Below are 8139 nucleotides of genomic sequence, written 5' to 3'. Positions count from 1 at the left end.
GTGTGTGTGTGTGTGTGTGTGTGTGTGTGTCTGTCTGTCTGTCTATCTGTTTGTCTGTCCTACAAAACCACTCGACAACCGGTGTTTGTGTGTTTACATTCCCTTAAATCAGCAGTTCGGCAAAAGGCAGCAATAGAATAATTACCAGGCTTATCCATATTGTGTTCAGTTGGAATATTTGGGGTTTGAATAATTCACCTCCGGAAACATGGCTGTTTTGTACTTCATTCTCGAACAACCCTTATTCAGGGACCTTTTGAGCAAGATGGGCTAATCGACTTAAATAAAATTTCAACTGGGCCTCACTGAATGTCATGCGCACGTGCGGTTGTGATGAATGTGCCTAGTGTACCCTTAGCAGACGGGTAGTCATGATGGGTATCCTGGGCTTCGTATATTTTACCCCAGTGTCACTTTGATGGCGTGTGCTGCTCTCTCACTCAATAATAATAATAATAATAATAATAATAATAATGATAATAATGATAATAATAATAATAGTCAAAGTCATATCGAATAACAACTAACTATCGACCTGGTGTATACCTTCCTGCAGTGTGTTATTGAACGAAAGTCTTTTCGTTTGGAAAATAATAGCACAAAGGCTATACGTGGCTATTTACTCTACGGAATATTTGCATGTTACAGCTATGCAACACAAATCCAGACAATTATCCTCAAGAAATAAAAACCGATAATATTGTTTTCACAATTGATTTTGTAATAGCGGGTGACGTAAATACTATGTTGAATCGTGCTGAGAGAGTGATGATTTCTACAAGGTTTGGTGATTTTCATTAAAATCAATGTCTTACAGAGAAAGAAAGAATATAACTAAAGACAAAAAAGACACTTGCGTACACGATTCCATTTGCAAATTGCTACACCTGGAATTATATTCTTACAATTATCTAAAGCTATTGAAAGAAAACATAAACACGGAGGAAATGGCAATAGAAGCAAAAATACCTGTGACTGTTCTGGAAATTTGTCTGTAATTTTCTCTTCGTTTTATTTTCTTTTTTCTTTCGCAATTTGTTATTTCGGTTGCTTGTCTTCTTGTTATTGTTGCTGTTCTTGTAGTAGTCGCTATTGTTGTTGTTGCTGTTGCTTTTCATACTGATTAACCTTCTACTAATCATTTCTCCATGATAGATCGCATGCCACTAAACCTTTTTCTATTTTCTCTCCCTGTTTATTTCTGTGATTCTTTCTGTCGAAGTGCGTAGGCTCGAAATGTAAAAGACTTTCTCACTTCCCGAGCGTTAAACTAATACATCTGTTTGTTGTTTACACACCCGTCTTCGTCTTTTGTTAGATTTTTTCTTGGATATTTCTCACTTTATAGTTTTGTTTCTTTTTGGACTCTCGTCACTGCCCTTAACAATCTACTATTCCTTTTTACAGACTCTCACATTCAAATCTTTATTAGCGTACGTGTAGGAGCTGGAATTTCTGCCCTGCTTTCCCAGTTTAATTTCTTTTCATTCCTACAGCTCAGCGCTGTTATCTTTTGGAATCAAAAGAATTGGGATATCCAAGCAAACACCCGGCTTATTCTATGTCGATTATTATCACTTTGATATTTACCGCCTGTTTGTACTATGTCAGCTATATGACGTTATAACCAATATTCTATTCCCTGACACACGCGTTGCGTCGTATCACGCATTGCAGCACGTACATAATACACCATCTAGGCCTACTTTCTCGTCTTCTTATCGTGTCGGAAAACCAATCATAAGGTGACGTAACTCTGCCATCACAGATAGAGGAGGTACGAAGATGTAGCACCAGTTCCTGGCCAATGTTATTATATTAATTATTACGGGTAAAGCAGAAAAAAAAAATTTAGTTTTAGAAATGCGTGTATATGTCAATTTCCTCCTTGTTCGTTCTTAAATTAACAACTCAGGCAAAGATAGGTCCACCTTGGTCAAACATTCTGCCATGAACACCTAGTGGTCACTTATTTTGATCTTTTCTGCTATCCTTTCTTGTATTTCTCAAAACAACTTTCGCCAATAAGTTTGCCTAATTAATTCGTTCGCCAAAATGTGTGTGTATTTTGTTGTTGCGTTAATCACACCGACGGAAATATTTCAAATGACTATTTAAGCTGTTTAAATGTCAAAGTATTCTTCTACTATGCATGAGTCTTGTTGAGTAATTGCGCGAATTTTGTTTGTTCTCTGTTTAGTTAGAGTTATTTCCAATTTATCTTTGGGCGTTTCTCTAAAGAGAACCATCTTGATTAGGATATAAAAAAAAAACAAACAATATTTTTAATTATGTTTAAAAATAACAGACTTTATATCTTTCTGTGTGTGAGTCATTCTCGGTGTAATGAATTCCAGAAGATTCCTAGCTAAAAATGATCCAGAATCAGAAGAATTTCCTGCCATTTTACTTATTAAAATATCTTAAATCTCTGCAGGAAATTATAATAATAATGATGATGATGATGATAATAATAATGATAATAATAATAATAATAATAATAATAATAATAATAAAACAAATCTTTTATTTGCCACAAGGGTACATTTTGCTGTATACAATAGAAATGATTACAAAACGTAAATGATAAAAAAGATTTCTTCATTATTGAAAAGAACAAAACCATGCAATGCAAATTATCATACAAAAAGATGTTTGCAAAACCTGTTTTGATGCATTTCTGTCAAATGGGATTGGGCTGAAACGAAATAGAACCTATGAGGTCTGGTTAAAATTTTAGTTCACAAAACCAATTACAATGAAAGCAAACCACCCACAATGGAGTGTAAGCCATCATTTCGGCAGGATTTAGACACATTACAATTCTGTTTGCTTTGATGCAAATACATTCTTCCCGATTTGTCTTTGAACGTTTAATGTTTATGTGCATCTACGGGATATGAAGCTTGAAGACTCACACACCTGTGATGTCTGGTGTTGCTGCCTTTATATGCGAACGTGATTATATTTGTTTTTGTTTTTTTTACCAACTCTGTCGTTTTTGTCTTCTATTAATTTTCCAAAACTTCTAAATCTGCTTTGTTTTCAATTGCATTCTATTTCGACTCATTCAGCATCTTTCTCTGGATCCCTCTTCCAACAGATGCGTTCATGAATTCTAAACACTTCGATGTGGGCAACCACTTCCAGAGGAACTACTGTCTTTTTCTTGTCTTTTTTTTTTTAATTAATATTATTTTTTTGTCTCGTTTTACTTCCTCTTTCTGGCTAGTTACCATCATCCTTTTCTAGTTTCACTCAAACTCAGTTTTCCAAAGCGGTCTGAAAGTATTACAACTACTTGGCAAGGGCCAATCCTATGACGTAACTCGATATCCCTTAGAGTCTCTGTCATCCTGATCTGCTTCTACAAGATAGGAAAATGTGATTTCAGTTGCTTACACTGTGTATGTCTCTGCGACTGCAATCAAATGTGTTTCGTAAACAGTGGAATTAGCTTCCAAATTGTGTTGCTGTTACTTATGCTGTGGCTTGTTGTTGTTTCTGCTATATCTGATGATACGCTCTAGTTTATCATTTCGTTAATTTTTACACTTGTGTAGAGGATACTTACCTGCTGTTCATTTACCAGATGTATCATTAGCTCCCGGATGTATCTTTTACTTGTTGTAGTGATTACACTGCGTCTGCGCTGGAGCACCGTCTTTAAGAATTTTCAGTCGAAGAAATCGATTCCAGTTCTTTTTTTTTTTAAGCCTTGTACTTATTTTATCGGTTTCCTTTGCCGAATTGCTGATTTACAGGGACGGAAACAATGTAATACCGATTGTCATGCAGGGGAGGTGGGACAAACAGACAAAAAGACAGACACACACGTACATGCGTATATTCATACATATATATGTATATGTGTATGTATATACATATATAATATATAATATATAACACACACACAGAAATAGATGAATAGATAGAGAAATGGATAGATAGATAGATAGATAGAGAGAGAGATAGGTAGATAGATAGAAAAATAGATGGACAGATAGATATTTGGGGCAAAACCAAATATATGATACCCTAGGCATAACACCAACATGAACTTCTAATTTGTTGTCTCTTGAGGTCTCTGGGTTAGACTTGGAGTTAATTTTACAAATACAAAGCAAAAGTCAAAATCATAATAATAATAATAATAATAATAATAATAATAATAATAATAATAATGGTAATTTCTTTTACTGACCATAATTGCTCAAGACACGGAGGACAATATAAAAAGGACAAAATACAACACACAATACACACAAAAGGTGCCGCAATAGGGAAATCTTCCTGCCTGTTCGATGTCGTTGTCACAGCTTCAAATTGAAAATTTAACGAGATACTTCAAAATGAACATTTTACATAATATATTGGATGCCGAATTATTTCTGAGTCGAATGCAATCATAAATAATAATCCCCGAAGCATTTCTGGCGATGATTATCCTTGCAAACGATAACCATTTCCCCTGAAGAAACACAGTGATTAAATGAAGAACACAGCAGCAAAATTATCGAGTGACAAAGAGACAAGGACAAGGTGGACAATATAAACGCTGTTCGAAGCTATATTTAAGAGAAGATAATTGCTCGGACTACAAGTGGTCAATGCTTCGCTATTAGAAATAAATATTCGCAGTAATAGATGTCGTAGAATAGAATATCGAACCACGAAGTCAATATCAAAATGTATATGAATGGAGAACATACTCCGGCTAACTTGAAAATCGAGGGTGTTAAAAATCACTGCTACAATGCATTTGCTGGTGCAATAATAATGATAATGATAATGATAATGAGATAGAGAATAGGAAGCCAGAGATAGTCTTAATTGAGAAAGAAAACACACTATGCTGAATCATAGTGAACAGCTGAAACTGTAGTACATCTCCAGCGTTAGAAGCTGTGCAAAGGCAACAACAGCAACAACAACAACAACAACAATAATAATAATAATAATAATAATAATGATGATGATGATGATCAGAGTAATCCTTTCTACTATAGACACATGGTCTGAAATTTTGAGGGAGGGGACTGGTGTTTCATTAGAACTTAATTTATCGACCCCGAATAGATGGAAGGAAAAGACGACCTCGGTGGCATTTGAACTCAGAACATAACGACGGACATTAACCAGTTGAGCGTGTCCCTTGGTCGCTGACAATATGTGCATCTCTGATCACGTGCAAAAGAAATGAAGGGGCATCATAGCCATGTGTTGGGAGAAATTCTTTTGGGGTTTGAATAATTCACTTTTGGAAACATAGGTGATTTGTTCACCATCCTTAAACAACCCTTATTTAAGGACCATTTGAACGGGATGGGCTACTTGACCTGAAGAAAATTTTAACTGGACCCTATCTGCAAGGTCATGCACTGTTTATCTTGATATGAGATCACCTTGCCACGCACATATGGCTGTGGTGCATGTGCCTGGTGTACCCTTATCCAGCGGGTGGTCGTGATGGCTATAGTGGGCTTCGTATATTTTACCCCAGTGTCACTTTGATGGCATGCACTGCTCTATCATTCAATAATAATGATAATAATAATAATAATCGTTTCTATTTTTCTTTTCTAATAATAATAATAATAATAATAACAATAATAATTTTTTAGAACAAAACTTCGTAAAAATTCCAAATCATAGCATTTATTAACCTCCCTCGACTCAATACCAACTGGAACTTCAAACTTGTCCCTTTAGGTCTCTTAGTGAGCATAGGAGTCAACTTCTATAAGCAGAAACCAATATATACAACTACTACTACTACCATTACTACTACTACTACTACTACTACTACTACTACTAATAATAATAATAATTGTGGTAATAACATTATTTTTATGGATATACATAGAAACAGTAATGTTTATAGTATAGACATTATTACATTCCGTGTATGCTTTAAGTTCCCACTTCAGATGCAGCGAGATTTCAACAACATTCTATTGCAACCAAGCCAAACTGAAGGCAGTGACATGTGTGTCAACAGTTTGCTAAAATGCTTTGTACAAGCTGAAGTGGCTCCCATGAATTCAAGTCATATGTTTAATGGATCCTCTCTTGAAGACCAACATAGATTAATAGACGTTATCAGTTGTAAACAAATTGAAAATAACAAATCACAACGTTATGATACCCGAGTTCTATTATCCAATTAAATTATTTCCTTTACGCTTGGATATTCACAACAATGGACTGTACGGGATTAAATAAATAATGCATCTTTACAAAATACAGAGGGACGGTACCATTATGGAATGGACAAGTGGAAAAGGAAATTGAATTATATAATAGTGGTTTTACGCAGTGAACCAAGTAAAATAACGCAAACGACAATATACAACCATTCTAGTAACATTAGCAAATATACGTACTGTGTGTCGAATAAACACAATATGGACAAGGATAATGCTTTGTTACAAACACTCGAATGCTTAACCGAAAATTAACCGCTTACATAATACATTGAAACGCTGGAACATTCAGGTTTTATGGTACTCTTAAAACTGCGCTGCTGAAAGCAATGCGCAAAAATTTATAGATCAATAAGTGTTAATAACATAGAATTTGATAAGATAAGAACTAAATTAACGTTAAATACATTTCGGAAAAAACATTTTTTGATCGAGGATCTAAATAGCACGAAAAGAAAAAAATGTAATAATAATAAATAACTGGCTGAAGAGGAAAATGTAGTAACAATAGAATTTAGGGGGAAATATATTTAAAAAGGGATCTTTTCAAACATTACACTATCTGATTTACAGATTGCTGTATAGAGATTTAAAAAATGAAAATGTTTTGGCATTGATGTGACAACAACCACTACTTAGAAAATGTTGCTGAACATACTGAAGAATTCGATAACTGCTCTCTTGAATAGTTCTGATCAGGAGCCTGTATGGAGGCGTGCAGCTGTGAGTAATGATCTTGGGTAGAAAAAGGCCTGTAAATCCTTAAAATGACTTTGAAACTAACCATAACCTGGCAGTACCCAATCATTTGTCTGTCATGAATCTATAAACTGTAGTGAAACTTGCGATCTAACTGTTTCCTTTAACATATGCCGAAGAGGGAAAAGAAAAATGTAAATTGTGTAGTCAGAAGTGTATATCGATGTCCTGAAGAGCAATCAACTAATTACACCGTTAAGTAAATTGCGCAAGATGAAGCCAACGTAAATGTAAGGACCCTACCATGCGACATGCATCAATTTCAGGAAGTCTTTTGTTTCGGTGACGCATGATATATGACAGGTCTATCTAGATGCTGGAAGTACGTCAGTCTAACACACTGACTAAAACATCAATGAGGTAACCATACACATCTTATGGTCAGTATAAATACCGAAATGACCCACCACCACCACTACCATCGTGATTTATGACCGAGGCGGTCATAAATCATGATCGGATTGCACCTAGAAAGATCTCCTGCAAGGCACAAGTCCGAACGAAGTTGTTTATGGAAGACCTATGCATACCGGCCACTCCTCCTCACGCCACCGGTGTTCATCCAAAGAGAAAAGCAAAGGGGCCGAAACAGCTTGGCACCTACGACGTCGCAAATCATTTCTACAGATAAGTGAAGTGGAGCAACGTGAAATAAAGTGTCTTGCGCAAGAAGACAACATGCAGCCCGGTCCGGGAATCGAACTCACTACCTCATGATTGTGAGTCCAACGCTCTAACCACTAAAAGTCGAATAAAAACGCTTACTGCTATTCCTTTTTTTACATTTTAAGTTCTGTGATTGTTGTTTCTGCCTTCGTAAAATCTAATTTGTTTGTTCGCTCGGTGTTGTTAAAATTCGCTTTTGCTTTAAGGTGGCGAGCTGGCAGAAAGGTTAGCACTTCGTCTGCCGTTGCCTTCTGAGTTCAAATTCCGCCGAGGTCGACTTTGCATTTCATCCTTTCGGGGTCGATTAAATAAGTACCAGTTATGCGCTGAGGTCGATGTAATCGACTTAGTCCCTTTGTCTGTCCTTGTTTGTCCCCTCTATGACAAGCCTCCTGCGAAAAATAAAGAAAAAAAAACATTCGCTTTTGCTTTAAAGTGAACTGGCAGAAACGTTGGCACGCCGGGCGAAATGCTTAGCGATATTTCGTCTGTCTTCATGTTCTGAGTT

At 35.9% G+C, this 8139-nt stretch overlaps 1 protein-coding gene across 2 annotated transcripts in view; it reads right to left on the bottom strand.

Annotated features, from left to right (window-relative positions):
- Window positions 1-2504: 2504 nt before the first annotated feature.
- LOC106877689 (galactoside alpha-(1,2)-fucosyltransferase 2) overlaps window positions 2505-8139 on the bottom strand; it is a 31755-nt gene continuing 26120 nt past the window's right edge. Inside the window, exon 2 of one of the 2 annotated variants that reach the window (XM_014926636.2) lies at window positions 2505-8023. The gene's annotated coding sequence lies outside the window, so the exon portion shown is untranslated. The remainder of the gene's footprint in view (window positions 8024-8139) is intronic. The other variant, XM_052976068.1, reaches the window with a different exon arrangement.

This window comes from Octopus bimaculoides, chromosome 23, assembly GCF_001194135.2.
Source record: "Octopus bimaculoides isolate UCB-OBI-ISO-001 chromosome 23, ASM119413v2, whole genome shotgun sequence".
Classification (NCBI taxonomy): Eukaryota; Metazoa; Mollusca; class Cephalopoda; order Octopoda; family Octopodidae; genus Octopus; species Octopus bimaculoides.
The sequence above is the reverse complement of the archived record's forward strand: the minus strand, read 5'-3'. Positions and strand labels throughout refer to the sequence as shown.